Source organism: Syngnathoides biaculeatus, chromosome 16 (genome assembly GCF_019802595.1).
Source record: "Syngnathoides biaculeatus isolate LvHL_M chromosome 16, ASM1980259v1, whole genome shotgun sequence".
Lineage (NCBI taxonomy): Eukaryota > Metazoa > Chordata > Actinopteri > Syngnathiformes > Syngnathidae > Syngnathoides > Syngnathoides biaculeatus.
Window position 1 is genome coordinate 6,349,344 of NC_084655.1, and position 15,527 is coordinate 6,364,870.

Genomic DNA, 15,527 nt, shown 5'->3' on the forward strand with positions numbered 1-15,527 from the left:
GGGCATGGAAGCAGCACAAGCCTGTGCCAGCACGGCCGTCGGTGCCGAAGGGGCCCCTGCTGGATGCCACCCCCGCGCCCGAAGGTGAGTAACTGTGCGTCGCGGCCAGCGTCTCAGGGGAGAAGCGCTGGGTTGCCAGGAAGAAACGGTCGGCCTCCTCGGCCAGGGCCCGGGGCTCAGTGACAGTACTGTTCGCGAGCGCCGTCTGAACATGCGGTGGCATTTGCCTGAGAAACAGTTCCATGAAATGAGATTGGGCTCTTCCGTGCCCAGCAGGTTTAGCATCATTTCCATGAGTTCGGAAGGTTTGCTGTCCCCCAGTCCATTAATAGCCAACAGACGTCGGGCACGTTCCGGCCGTGAAAGCTCAAAAACCTTGAGAAGGTGAGCCTTGATCCCAGCATACTTATCTCTGGCCGGGGGAGAGGTGATGAAGTTCACTGCTCTGGCCGCCGTTGAGCTCCCGAGTGCTGAGACAACGTGGTAGTAACGCGTGGAATCATCTGAGATCCTGCGGAGGGCGAACTGAGCCTCAGTCTGTGCGAACCACGCTGCCGCGGACGTCTCCCAAAACTCCGGCAATTTGAGGATGGCGGTTGCCATGTTCGTTTCAGTCTCGAAAACGCCGGGACTGACGTCGGGGTCACCAGTGTAGCGCCGGAGAAAAGGAGTCGGAGGCGGAGTGTCGGACACAGGAACAGAACTTGCTTTATTGTTCGACATCAAAACACTACTCGCATAATGGCGGGAACTCTGTTAACCTTTCCTCCGGAAGCGCAACAACAAAAACAGTCGGTGCGGAACCCCGCACCCCAACTCGAGGTTCCGCGGGTGAATTATGTAAACACCACAATTTCTCACTCGCATTCTTACCGAATAGTGAAATATCGTTGAAAAGCAGACAGCAGGGCTTCAAGTATTTCAGCGAGGGGTATTTCAATGGTATTTACATGCATATCGACAGAGAAACCATTGATATTAGCGCGAGATCTTTCCGGAGTCAGAGGAAGACCGAGAAGCCACATAATATAATATATTATAACCCAAAGACGAATTCGTCATTGACAGTTTCCTATTTTCGTGTTACATATCACACTTGTGTGCAGAATCTGTATGTGTATCTGTATAGCCGTTTGTGAACCGCCGTATGAAGGAAAAAAGGCAAGGCTTGATTTACGAGTTGTTTCTCTCGTTTTCTTTGTGTAACGTCACGCGCTCCCCTCAATAATTATTCTTGAATTAGTGCCGAACCTACGTAAGTCCCGACCGAGTACGACAATCACTACTTTAGTGTCCTCAAACATCCTTCCTTCAGTCTTGGTGTCTCGTGCACGTCGAAGGCTTTTAGGACTTGCTATTCCGGTTTAGCTTAGCTTGCTAGCCGCCAACAAAGAGACACGTTTGTGCAGTCAGGTCCTCGCAAAGTATCGCTCAACACAGATCAAGTGTGTCAATCATTCACACATAGCTATGTTATGCAAGCGAAGAACTGCTAATTCATTTATACGAGACATGTATTGAAAATCAAATATAGGGCATACCTTCGTGCAAACATATGTGTTCCGGTTGATATTAGATGGATTTAGTTGATGATGCGGTCTTCCACAAAGTTTGATCCATCAAAGACATTTTTCGTACTGGGTCTTCGGTTTTGGAAAGGGTATGAATTGAACTCCACCAACTAGCCTTTCAGGATACCTGTCGTCACTATTACAAAGTCCGTGACTACACCTCTCAACCATATCTATTGTTAAAGAACCCAAATACGTGATAAAACGCTAACAAAAGCTATACTGGACCATGCAACGTTGTCTGAGGGAACAGCGGGTGCAAAAAAGGGGCGTGGTTTATGCAGATCTCTGGCCTCTGATTGGTCAGCGACGTGGATGACGCAATTTCTACGGAGGGGTCAATTAGCCCAAGCCTGCTGTTAACAACGAGATTAGCCATCAAGATGTCTCCATTTTAAATTGAGGAACATAATAGACTATTGCAGAGGTTGTCAATTCTAGAACTGAAGCGCTAGAGTCAATTACTAAAATTGCCTTTTACCATCTGTTAGGTTTATCACCTAACTTGCTGGAATAGTTGCACAGATAACGGACAAGAAGTCGTCTTTCTTCTGATCATCAGGACGTGAGAGACAGGCCAGTTACAGTCTCCAAAACACGTTCTGAATCAGCCTCTCATGTGCTCTTTTTTATTAGAAAACACACAAGGTCAAAAGGAGGGGTGAGCAGATGAGAAGAACAAAGGTACAGTTTTGGTGATGAAGTGGCACATTCTTTGGTTATGATGGAGTTGTCCTTGGCCACTTCTAGGGAGATACTGTTGCATATCTGTGTAGGAGGTCGTCCTCTGAACAAGACTCTTCGAAGCAAGGATGATACTTTGGCTTTGTTGCAAGTCCATAATAAATATATTAATGATAACTCTAACACCATCTGAAGAACATATCTAGAGTGAAGGCTTGCATGTGTCATGCAGACCAGGAAAAGCTCATCCATGCTTTTATCTCAAGTAGACTTGACGACTGCAATGGTCTTCTGACTGGACTCCCCAAAAAGAGCATTAAATAGCTGCAGCTCATTCAGAATGCTGCACGTCGCTTTCTGAGCAGAACAAAGCGGTCAGAGCATATAACTCCCATTCTAAAGTTTCTACACTGGCTTCCAGTCAGTTTTAGAATAGATTTTAATGTTCTGCTACTGGTCTGCAAATCACTAAATAGTTAGGCCCTGAATACATGAAAGAAATGGAATACAAACCCAGTAAGGCTCTGAGATCGGCTCACTCCGCTCTAGTAATGGAGTGCAGAGTCCAAAGCAAATGGTGAAGCAGCATTTAGCTATTATGCTGCAAAAAAAAAAAAAAAAAGCTTAAGTTGCCAAGGATGATTGACGTCAGCCCCAAGTATGAGTGCTTTCAAATTCAGATTTTGTGAGTATTTCCACTTTTCAGTGATATTTTTTTTAATTATACTTTTCCAGATGTTTTTCCATATGTATTTGAATGCTTTTAATCATGTAAGTGCATTGAGTTATCTTGTGTATGAAATGCACTATAAAAAAATACATTTGCTTTACAATACTTCTAGAAACTTTTTGTGGATGTATTTATGAGGGACATGGCAACCGAATTTCAGGCTGAAACGGGAAATGTGACTTTGGGGCTGTTTTGTTTTGTATTCTCGAGGGTCCTAGAGAACCATAATAGGCACATCGAGCCAGAATGGCAGACTTAGTCTTTTCAAGCATCACTCCTTGAAACTTTTTTATGCTTCTACTTATCACAGGCACCCCTACAACATTTCCTGCTGATAAGGCATATTGTTATTGTTATTATTATTATTATTTTCAATTTAGCCTTGAAGGCCCAAAGAGCCAAAATGATTGTATTGAACCAGAATGGCAGTCTTTCCAGTGCCCCCCCAAAAAGTATAGAGTGCTACCAGGTCAAATCGGTTTCTTTGCCTCCGGTTGCTCCCAACCCATGCTTCAGCATTACTGGCTGGTGCCGCCACTTCCTGTTTACAGCGTGAGTGACAGATCTTTAAGTTGGCCTGACAACTCGTTAGCGAGGAGGCGACTGTCTGTCATCAGGAGGAAAAATAATGTCTGAATGCGAGGCAATGCTGAGATGAGAGCCAATCTCTGTGCTCACTTCATTAGGTACAGTACACCTTTTATTGAGCTCAAAGCTAAGTGAACAATGATCACTATTCATTGACACTCAAAGTAGGATTCACTCACCAACATGATTATATATTATATCTTGTACTGTGGCGCACCATTATCCCCTACAATACATGATCAATATAATAATATTTTTTACTGTATTTTCAAGATTGTCAAGATGTATAGTGATACAAGCTCATGTTTACGATGTGGTAATCTGCCTTATCATTAGGTTTTCATATTGATCATCAATACCGTTGGCAAAGGAACAAAATTTGTAATGTAATGTAATGTGTTGTCTTAGCTGTTTCATGATCCGAGTCATTTCACCATACTCACGGTATTGTGAAACTGGTACTATGACTGAGTCTGTATCATGACAGTATTAGAGTATACTGAGACAAGCAATACAATGATATGCCAGGTGTGTTGGGGTAGGCGCGGTGCTTCTGGAGGAGGATAAGCACAGAACTGCTCATCTGATTTGTTATATTTCTAAAAAATTAAAAAAACACCTGTTGCATTACAGTTCCATTGAGAAGGAGACCCTGGGCCTTATGTTGGCACTGCAACATTTTGAAGTATACCTTGGGTCAAGTTCTTCTCCAGCTATAGTTTTCTCTGACCATAAACCGCTTGTGTTTTTGACTCAGATAAAGAAAAGTAATCAGCATTTGTTCTGCTGGTCACTTCTGGTACAAGATTTTAACATTGAGATTCGTCATTGCAAAGGTTTCGACCAGGGGTCACCAACGTGGTGCCCGGGGGCGCATGGTTGCCTTGAAGCAGCCACGAGGTATGATCTAAAAAAACCACAGGCCACAAATTGTTATTATTATTTGTGCTTTAATATTTTTATCTGACTTGCTTACATTAATATTTTTTTACAATAATGTCAAATAATATAAAAAAAATTATAGAAAAACAGATCATGTAGCCTCAACCTAAAAAATGTTGGCGATCCCTTGTTGAAAAAATGTCATGGCTGACGTGCTATCCCGTCCTTGTTGAATCAAACATGTATTAAGGGATACATGTTAGAATTTTACTCTAGGTGGGGAGGTGTTCCAATCTTGCTGGGTGTTGCAAACTTGGTTGTTTTGTGCTGTTTTTCCCCTTTAGCGTGGAAGTGGGTGCAGAGATGTGTGTGTGTGGTCTGACTGTGAACAGGTGGGACCAGCTAATTGGCTGCCTTGAGGTGAGTGCCACGAGTTGATTGGCCAGAGGAAGGTCCCAAGGTTTTTCAACTAGCAGAGGCCTACAGTGTGGGGGCCCACTCTTCCATTTTACAACCTGGGCAACCACTGATTTCATACCTGTGGATTCCATGGTTTATTGACAGGAGGGAGAAGCCATTTTATTTAAGATCATTTTTTTCTCCTGTGTTGGGTTAGGAGTGAGGTAAGTGTGTATGTTTTTATTTTCGTCATTGTTTTGGGAGTAGACAATTAGGATTGCTAGGCTTTGTTTTGTTTGTTGTGTTCCCATATTTCTCCCTCCGAAGCTGTAAATCAAAACTTGCAAACTGTGTATGTTATTGGCTAGTTTCACTTAAAAGTGGGAGAACGGGCACAGTTTGATTAGGTTATTTTCTGAGTTTCCCCTAGACTTGGAACGTAACACTCAATTAACAAGCGCAGCAACATATCAGTTTTTGGATTCACAACCCATTCTTTTGTCGATTTTGTTTTGCTTTGTGCAACACTCACTTTTGAGCGACAAGAACAGAACGGCCATACCCAATGAAGTCTCCAGTACGAGTAGTAAAGACTTGAGCGTGTTTGTCATTTGTCCCCATTTTTTTCTCCATCATGGCACCATGCTCGCCACGTGCATGCTAGGGTGGAGGATGGTGGTGGTGGTCCTTTTTGAGGGGATAATGCACCACTTTTCTGACATTTACATAATGGCAGAACAGGCTGGCGTGCGGCCTAACCCCAAGGCTGAGGCGCCCCTGTTGCACATCCTCTGCAGGGAGGGATTACAACCCCCAGCCGCTATACACCCCAACCATCTGATCACTTTGTCTGATAACTCTGATGAGATTTCTCCTGATGGATGCCGTATGTTATAAAGACGGACATCTCGCTGACATTCCAATTACATTTTCCTCACCGCCTGATCAACAAATCAAATCAGATTTCTCTCCAGGAAAGCAGACGGACCGGCGCCCTGCGAGGGTAACACCGTTTCGGGAAACAAAAACGCTCCCTGGGCCTCGTTAGCCTCAGTGAGATGTTGGTTACTTACTGACATGCTACTTGTGGTACGATTAGGATTGTGATAAACGCTATATAATTATATTGGTTGTGTTGTAATATTTGTATTGTGAGGCTGCATACTGATAATGAAAGTACTGTAAAACAAGCTACTTGGTACGACCTGTAACCATGTAGTTAAACTTATATTGTGGTACTATCATTATCATGATTAGGGTAGGGGCATAGAGAATCAAGAACTGATTGGAACCAGGACTAACGTTCCAGTTCTTGTAGAGTTGTTCATATTAAAACATTTTGGTTCCCAGTTTCAATGCCTGCAGTCTCCCGACCCTGAAGAAGAAAATGACAAAAAACAATGAAGAAAAATGACCACACAGACGTTAGGACAAAAGTGTTGCTTCACTTTGTTCAAATAAATGACAAGTCTATGACTAATGCAACATCTGGATTAAGATTATGTTGTGCAAAGGAGGCTTTCTGTGATGTGAAGAAATCTAGCGCACTCTCTCCCAGTCTACACCTCATCTTTCAGGATGACTAGTGAAGTCAATTGCGTGTGTGTGAAACAAGAAAATGCATCCATGCCAACATTGAGGCGGCTAACAAGTTGTACGGTGGGTTGCACTTTTGTAATGATGTTTTTTTTGTGTTTTAGTCTTCATACCAATGAAAGAGCCAATGACAGAAAACTAGCAATTTTACATCACAATCTATTCTGACAAAATTCACAAACAGTCTCAGTATCACAAACACTAACCTTATACCTCATTGGTGGTTAGGAAAATGAAACATTTTACAGTATTTGGATCCATTTTTTTTCTTGTCTAGGTTTCTTTTTTTAGAATTCACTGGTGTCATGTAAAATTACTTAACTTTAGACTGAAACATTAAGTCAGTTGGGTTAATTCCACATTTACTGCCTTTTAGTTTACATGTATATACATACATATTAATACTGGTTATTGTCAGGTGTGTGGTCATGCCATTGCCATGTGCGTGAATGCTCTTGGCACCAGCTCTTCACCAGCGCCTCAATGAGGGTAATTATGTCATCTACTTTAGCCTTGTGTTTCGTATTATTAGTTGCTAGTTTGTTGTGTGAGTCTAGCGTGAGTTTACAAGCCTCTTGTGAGTGATTTGTCTCGTTGCCATGTCCCAATCCACTGCTAAATCCAGTTGAGTGTTGTTTTTCCATGTTTTGCCTTGTAGTTATCTGACTTTATTTTCATGTTTTTGGACATTGCCTTCTGCCACATGTTTTTGTGTCCTTGCCTTTGTTAGACTGCTTACCTGTGTATGACCACTGCCTGGAGTTAAACCACCCTCGAAAACCATGTCGCTGCTTAGGAGTCCTGCATTTCGGTCCTACCTCATGCTGTTTGCTTGTGACAGAACGAACTGGCTGGACATGTAACCAGTCAAGTTTTGCTCAGAGAATAAAATCGTTTGAGAGTTTCTTGCTCATTCCTTTCGCTGACTTCCGTTGGAGACAGACACTTTTGTGAGGCGGTTTGAGGAGGGTTTCAGGAGATTGGCTAACACGCAGCCACTGCTCTGTGCTCCTGTCTTGCCGGTGCCAGGCCCGAGATCTCCGCCTTTTGTTTTTGTTCCGTCAATGTGTAAACCTCTCGCTGCTGTTTCGGCGGCTTCAGACCAGTAACCGGTCTCCCGCTCTCACTTAAGTGGCGACGCACAGCCCTTGGCGTCCACCAAGTGCTCTTGTTCTGGCTGCGCCCAGCCCGTGCCTTCCACCACATACTCATGTCTTGTCAGAGCTGGGCCTGAAGGGCTCGCCATATGCACCTGTCTTGTTGCTCATCATGCGATCAGGCAGCGTTAAGCAAATGGCCTTCTTCTCTGGTGCTTGCTCCTCTTGCCTATGCCCCGGCGGTGACCGACCAGCAGGAGCCGCCTCACTCCCGTGACTCGGCTGTGCCTGACCAGCAGCAGCCGCCGCGGCCTCTCGCCCATGCCTCGGTGGTGCTTGACCAGCAACAGCCATCACCTCTCACCCATGCATTGGCGGTGCGTGACCAGCAGCCGCCGCCTCTTTCCCATGCTTTGGTGTTACTTTGCTTGCAGCTGTCACCTGTTCCTGTTTGGCTCCTGATTGCCATTGGGGCCCTCCTAATGGACAGTCTCCTTGTAAGGACCCTGGTGCTTGGCCTCCTGAACTGCTTAGCTAAGCACCATGTTTGGGTAGCCGAAGAGGCCACCGGATTGACCGGGGTGCCATCCAGACAATGCAAACTTTTTTTTTTTTTTGACCCAGTCCCCTAAAAGAATCCCAATCAAGAATCATTTGGAACCAAATCAAAACGAGGAACCAGAATCAGGACCGAAATTGCTCAAATAAAAAAAAAAAAAAATACCCAACCCTATTCTTGATACCAGCTATACATGGCAATATTCATATGGTGCTGCTAGCTAAATATTATTGGTTATATTGTGTACTTGTTCTTACTGTATCATGATACTAGCTGTATTGTAACACGAGCAGTAGCTGTGGCGAGGTACTTGGAATTCCTGTAAGTATTCTGGAACCACACACACACACACACACACACACACTCACGTCCCCTCTGGGTTGAGAGGGGGCCACAGATAGAAACAGCTCCCATACATCAGTGTGTCTTTAGGAGAGAGAAGGAGAGGTAGAGAGAGAGGCAGGGAATTAGTATTCCGAGCACAGGGAGGGAAACTGAGAGCGAGCATCCAGCAAGGAAGGAGGAGGAGGATGAGGAGGAGGAGGGTTAGAAATAATAGAGCGAGCAGAAGGGCTACCATCATTTGCTCCATTTCTCTCCGTCCTCGCCAGCTCCTCCCGGTGCGTGCGTGAGAGAAAGGGAAAGCTGTGAGAAAGCCGCTGGGAATGCTTTCTTTTGTGTTTTTCACCTGACGCGACGATAAAAAGCGGCAAGATTCGTGCACATACCACGGTAGGCACACACGCACTCTCACACCCATATATCACTCATATATTACGTGTGGACGCACATCAATTTTGGATGTGTAGCACTCGGGGCATTCGTGTTGCATTTATTTGCACGTAGTGTGGATGCGCCAACTTTTCCCGATTGCACATATATTATTTTTTCAAGACCAGTGGCAGACGTTCTTGGAGGAAGCGCGCACACGCCAACCTGCCTTCTGCGTGGGAGCGCGCTCCCGTCAACCGTCTCCTCTCCCTTTCTTGCAGCTCCCGCGGGGCCACGCCCCTTTACCTTGACCACCAAATGTGAATCTTGCAAATTTGCGCGAAGTGGCATTAAATAAAGCGTCCCTTTTCTGTTACACCAGAATATGGGAGCCGGTGTGTGTAGTATAAACCCTCTGTGTGTTTACATAGACATATAGGAACGAGAGCAGTCTGAGACAGCGCAGTCATTATCATGGTATAACCCGCCAGCAATATGCCTGTCATGACACAAAGACGATGCTCGGGCCAAAAGACAAGTATTGACCTCTACACGTCATCTGTCTAAGAACGAAATCGGCCCGTTTGTGAACCAAAAACACAAGAATGAAGACAGCCCAGACAGAAGCAATCGAAAGCAGGGAAATCCCATTAGACAGAACCGATGGATTAACCCGCCTGGTCAAGGATAAATGAGCCAACGTGTGCTCATTAAATTGGTTGAGTCCTTTTAAAATAACAAATACACAATTGAAGTGATCATCGCTTTGTAAGCAAAGAGCTGTAAGGTGTGGCATTGGAAACCAAAAGATGCGGGGTGTGTTTTTGTAAACAAAGTGGCCGTCAAGGTGATTCAAGACGGACAATATTGATCCATAACATTCTTTGCTCGAATGCTAGCATGTTTTATTCAATGTGTATGCCACTGCTGCCGCCTTTCCATAATAACAAGCAGTGTTGGAGCAGTATTATTCCCATCATTCCCAAACCCAGACAAGGTGAAAGGAGAGATTCTACTTGAGGAAATAATCCACGAGAAACCTTCTTCTTGGATTAGCATTTTTTGTATTAGTCTTTATCAGAATGTCTACCCTCCCTCCACAACTCCCATGTCTGCCCTTCCTAAATCTAGCCACGGTGTAAAGAGTGATTCAATGATCCCGTAACTGTGGAAATAATCCTTCATAAGTCTTCTGCTTCGGTTGAGATTTGTTATTTGTCTTCACTCTGAAAAAGAATCCCTCATAAATATCGGAGTCTGAGGGCAAGGGAATTCCGTTGTCCTCGTCATACCTCCTGTCACCTGTCCTCCTAAATCCAGTCAGTGTGTGAAGAGAAATTCCACAATCCCAGCACTCTAGAAATAATCTTTCCCAGAACCTTCTTATTGGGATTTGTTATTTGCCTTCATCAGAATATTAGCCCAAGTGATTTCCACCACCGTCGTCTTCCCTTTTGCCTGTTTGCCGGCATTCCTAAATCCAATCAAGGTTTTAGGATTCATCCAACAGAGATTCCACAACACCATCACTATGGAAATAATAATCCCTCATAAACCTTCCGCTTCGGTTAAAATGTCTCGATTGATTGATGTCTTCATTATTATACCTCTCGTCCATTCCCAAACAGCCAACATTTTCAATAAATCCATAAAATTTCCATTGTTCTGCCACTCTAGTAATAAAACTTTTAATTTAGGTTAGGATTGGTTGTTTCTGTGTCTCAGAATCTCCAAGCAGGGGAATTCCATTGGCCTCATCTTCCCTTCTCTCCTCCTAGTATTCATCCACTCATTCCAAAATCCAGTCATAGTGGGAAGAGGGATTCCACAATCCAGACAGTCTAGAAATATTTTTTTCTAAACCTTCTTCTTGGCTAGGGCTTCGTTATTTGTCTTTATTTGAATATCAGAACAAAGGAATGCTATCATCATGATCATCCCACAGATCTCTGCATTCCAAATTTTGCCAAATTGTGTTATTCATACCAGATTAAAATGTTTGACATGCCCATAATAAAAATCCCTCATGATACTCCTGCTTGTTTTTGGATTTGTTGCTTGTCTTCAGTGAAATCTCTGAGCAAGGGAAAACAGTTGTCCTCATCTATCCCCTCGCCCTTCTCCAGCCATCCAAAAATCCTGTCCAGATGTGTGAGTTGTAGAGAAAATCCTTAATCCATGTCGTTCGGCACCAATCCCCATGAATCTTCTGTTTAGGTCTCACAATCTCCAAGAAACACCATCATCCTCCTCCTTCCTTATGTCTGCTGTACTCTCAATCCAGTCAATCCACAATAGCAGTCAAATTAGGAGGAGATACTGTATTCCATATTGCTGAACTGAACTGAAGTGTAAAGTACAAACGGGAATTTGGGTCATTCTTCATTGGTGAGGTGCTCTATTTTGTGCTCTGTTGACGTTCAAGTAGCTTTCATGGACCTATCCGCCCACCTGTGTTCCGGGAACTCCAATCCAGTGCTGAGAATGATGCAACACGAACAGCTCACTGGCTTTACGGCCAAGTAATGGCAGGATGGAGTTGTTAAAAATAAGAGCCAGAGCTTCTTAATGACTCTCTAGAGGTCAGCGTGTAAATTTAAAGCTTTGCCGCTGTGGTTTGCATCCCTTTCCTCCTAATTTGACATGCTATTATCTTCCCTGATTTTCCTTTTGTCCTCCATAATGTGACGTCGACCTTGTCCGGTGGCGCTTTTGCGACTTGGCGGTCCACTGAGGGTATCGATCCCTAGCAGCGCGCCAGTCAATGGAGCGTCTGTGGGAGGTATTGTGTTGCCGCGCGTACACAAAAGGCTCCTTTATCCTGCAGTCATGGAAATACTCTGCTTCAGAAACCCGCGCATGCTGTGGCTGAGTTTTTTAGCCCTTTTGTTAGTAGCTGGATCCTTACAAATGCCGAGGAACCGCATGAGTTTTTTCCAACAATCAGCAATAGAAACAATAATTTAAAAAAAAAACATACCATAACAAACTGAAATGAAATCCAATACTTGGGTTTTACTATTAAGTACTACCATGACCGATACCCCCTATGGAAGAGGGTAAAAAAAACATTTTGAAACATTGCACTTTAAACATAAATACAATGAATCCAAAATAGTACCATACCTAACTGAACTGAGCTTGTCCTACTTAAGTAAAACAACAATTTTCTATACAGTATCATTTCATACGAACTGGTAAAATGGTGCTAAAAAGTGTGATTGTATGAGTCAGATTTTTTACAATTTACAATAAACTGAAACTGTGATGACTGAAAAATACTTGCTGTACCAAACTGAAGTGAACTGTAACACTAGAGGAAAAATTAATGTTTATTGTCGTTAACACTTGATGATATCACAATCAAACAGTGAGAGGTTAGGAGACCTCGTCCTTATATTATATTGCTCATATCACAATTAAACAGTGAGAGGTTAGGAGACCTCCTCCTTATATTTATTACATTAAGAAATGTGTAGATGAAAGATTCATGTGAACTGTTGTGAATTGGACGAAACTGAACCAAACTGTACTCCAGTGTGAAAATGGGAATTTACCGCACTAATTACAAAAAGTGTGCTAAAAAGTGATTTTAGGAAGCACGAATGACTTTATTTAAATGCAAATAAAAACATACTGTACCAAACTGAACCACTACTTGGTGGAAATGGAGATTTGCTATATTGGTGCTGCCGGTACTAATAAAAGGACGTACAAAAGTGAGCACATTGGTCAGATATTTTAGAGCTCTTTACAACTAATATACCAAAAAATTCATCCGTATGAAACTGAAGTCAAGCATGCTACTTTCTAGGAACAAAATTTGCAGTACCAGTGAAAAAGGTTCTCAATGTCCAAAGTCTTGATACAAGGAATACAAAAAATAATGTGTACTAAATGGGACAGGGGGGAACATGCAAACACCACAAAGGTAAGGCTGGGATTTGAACACCAGCCCTCCAAACTCTGAGACCACTCCTCGACAGCTGTTCCATCGTGCCACCTGGAATGATCGCATTATAGCGAAAAATCATATACTGTTGTGACCTGAAGTGAACTGCTATTACAGGACATCAGGATGTAAACAATGACTTTGCCGACTCCCTCCACCCACCCTAACCCACCCCTCAAGGCTGGCATTTGAGGCGGCTGTTTTGCTGTCAGGCCCCCATTGCTCATATTAAGACGTCCTCGTTTAAAAGTCACTCAGTCAGATTTACTAGGGGCTGGGCTTTATGTTGCATGTTTATTTTGGATCTGGGATCTGATTTTTGTTGTTGTTGTTGTTTCTCCCCCAATTTTGGATTCCACAGCACACTGTCACGGCCAGATAAATAGACTTAAGTGCTTCTCTCTGAGATGGACACACGATCCTGACGTGACAGTCTGCGACTATTTGAAGATGGCAGGCCCGTTTCTCCACTTCGATCTTGTGTGTGCCCAGTGCGGGTGATTGATTGATTGAGTGATTGATTGACATGGTGATGGGCGCTCAGCCGGCCACTCAGAGAGTAACATCTCCTCGAATGACATCTAGCGACCAATTGCTCGATAGTCCTGGTTCGCCTCCCGCTGCTCTTTTGCCTTTGATTGATACCCCTTCGCTGTTGTATTGGAGAGTACATTAGATATGTGTTTAAAATGGCGGAAACAAGAATTTGCTGTACCAGGCCAAACAATATTGTCCTAAATGCCTGAACCAAATTGTACTACGCTGTAATTTTTATGGAACATCAATGATGGAAAAGGATTTATCTGAGCTGTCATATGAAGCAATATTTTCTAAATGGATTGGTTTCCAATTATGCCATCTTGTGTGTCATAGAGGTCAGAGAACACAGGTGATAGGTGAAGCGTGAGGTTTTTTTCTATCGTTAATTAATCCGATTGGTCTCAGGGTGGTGGTGACGTCATTGGAAACCTATCCATTGGTCCCATTTGTGCTTTAATGTTAACATATACAAACATACAATCTGGTGTGTGATCTGTGAGTGTGGTAGTTTAGCAGTTGTCCCCAGAGACGTTCAGCCTGTGAGAAAGTGAGACTTTCCAGCTCTGACCTGCTTTTTTTTTTTTTTTTGGACAGAATTAGTTCTACAACAAAAGTTTCTTTGAGCGCTGCTCAGCGCATTGGTTCTTGACTCTGATTGGTTCCTTTCATTTGTGTGCTTTTAGGAGATGTCAGGAGCGAGTTCTTCCAGGAAGTCTGTGCTGATTAGCTGAGAGACGTTTCAAGCCGGAGGAATACAAAGCAAAGTGCTCATTTTGCTTTTTAGCAACTTGACAACATGCTAAAGGTTACACACAAAAACACACAACATTGTAGTGCACACAATATGTCTGCTGCTACTATTGCCTTTCTCAATTTGTTATGAGTCGGTATGAAAAAAATATCTGAACATCCCAGTACTTACAGTAATTCCATGGAAATGTCCTGGAACATGATCCGAGTTGAACTTGTCAATAGAAGGTCCTAGTACAGGATCTCAATAGGTCTAGTAAACCTTGCTAATCCAAAATCCCAATGGAAATTCCAAGTAGAACTTTATATTAGAACTTACCGGTAGAATTTGTTTATCTTGAATCTCAATAGAATTTTGGACTTCACTTTCCTTGTATTACAGCGCAACAGAACTTCCCAGAAAATTTTCCGAAAAGAACTCCTGATACAGGATTGATGAAATTAGAAGTTCCTATTAAACTTCGTAGTACAGCATCTTAGTACTGTATTTCAGTAGAACCTCTTTGTACAACATCCCAGTAAATTAAATACTTGTGGTATCAGATAAAGATTTGCCAAAACACTTCCCAGTAGAGTGTACTTTCCAGAACCTACCAACACAGTATGTACTCCAGGAGAAATTTCTAGTAAAGCATCCCAATTCAATTTTTTTGTATAACTTCTCAATAGAACTTCCATCCATCCATCCATCCATCCATCCATCCATCCATCCATCCATCCATCCATCCATCCATCCATCCATCCATCCATCCATCCATCCATCCATCCATTTTCTGAGCCACTTATCCTCACAAGGGTTGTGGGAGCGGTAAAGCCTATCCCAGCTATCTTCTGGCAGGAGGTGGGGTACACCTTAAACTGATTGCCAGCCAATCAGAGTCAATACAACTTGTTGTACAAAATTCCAGAAGAACTTCCAAGCACTATATACCATCAGAACTTCTTAGTGCACGTTCAAGTTCAGCATGGAAATCAGCTTCTGAATAGGTCTTGCTTCCAAGTATAGCAGTTAGAACTTCGAGTAGCCGCTTGTCCTCACAAGGGTCAAGGGAGAGCCTGAGCCTATCCCAGCTAGCTTCAGGTGAAAGGCGGACTACACCCTGAACTGGTCACCAGTCAGTTGCAGGGCAGATATCGACACCATCACTGAGCGGGAATCCATCCCACGCCGGCCGCACAAAAGTCAGGTGTGTGTACCATGACACCATCAGTGCCTTTCCTAGTAAAAGTCCCCTACTAAATATCTTGGGTAGATTTTCCAGTCTAATTTCCCAGTACAACTTTCCAGTAGATGTTCCCAGTGGAATTCTTAGTGCAGGGTGCCAGTAGAACATTCTAGCAACCCAATAGAATGATCTAGTACAGGAGTACTTTTTTTGCCCCAATATCTACTTTTCAACCTCTGACGATCTACCTTTTTTTTTTGGGTGGGGGGGGGGTTGTGTTGGTCTGATTTGAGGGCGCAGAG

General features: G+C 43.3%; 1 protein-coding gene across 5 annotated transcripts in view; it reads left to right on the forward strand.

Annotated features, from left to right (window-relative positions):
- The first annotated feature begins 3,559 nt into the window (after positions 1-3,559).
- Positions 3,560-15,527, forward strand: part of syt3 (synaptotagmin III) — a 54,726-nt gene continuing 42,758 nt past the window's right edge. For 2 of the 5 annotated variants that reach the window (XM_061846296.1, XM_061846300.1), the window contains exons 1-2: positions 8,589-8,838; positions 13,993-14,114. The gene's annotated coding sequence lies outside the window, so the exon portion shown is untranslated. Of the gene's footprint in view, positions 3,672-4,832; positions 5,079-8,588; positions 8,839-13,992; positions 14,115-15,527 lie in introns of those variants that run through there. The other 3 variants (XM_061846299.1, XM_061846298.1, XM_061846301.1) reach the window with 3 other exon arrangements.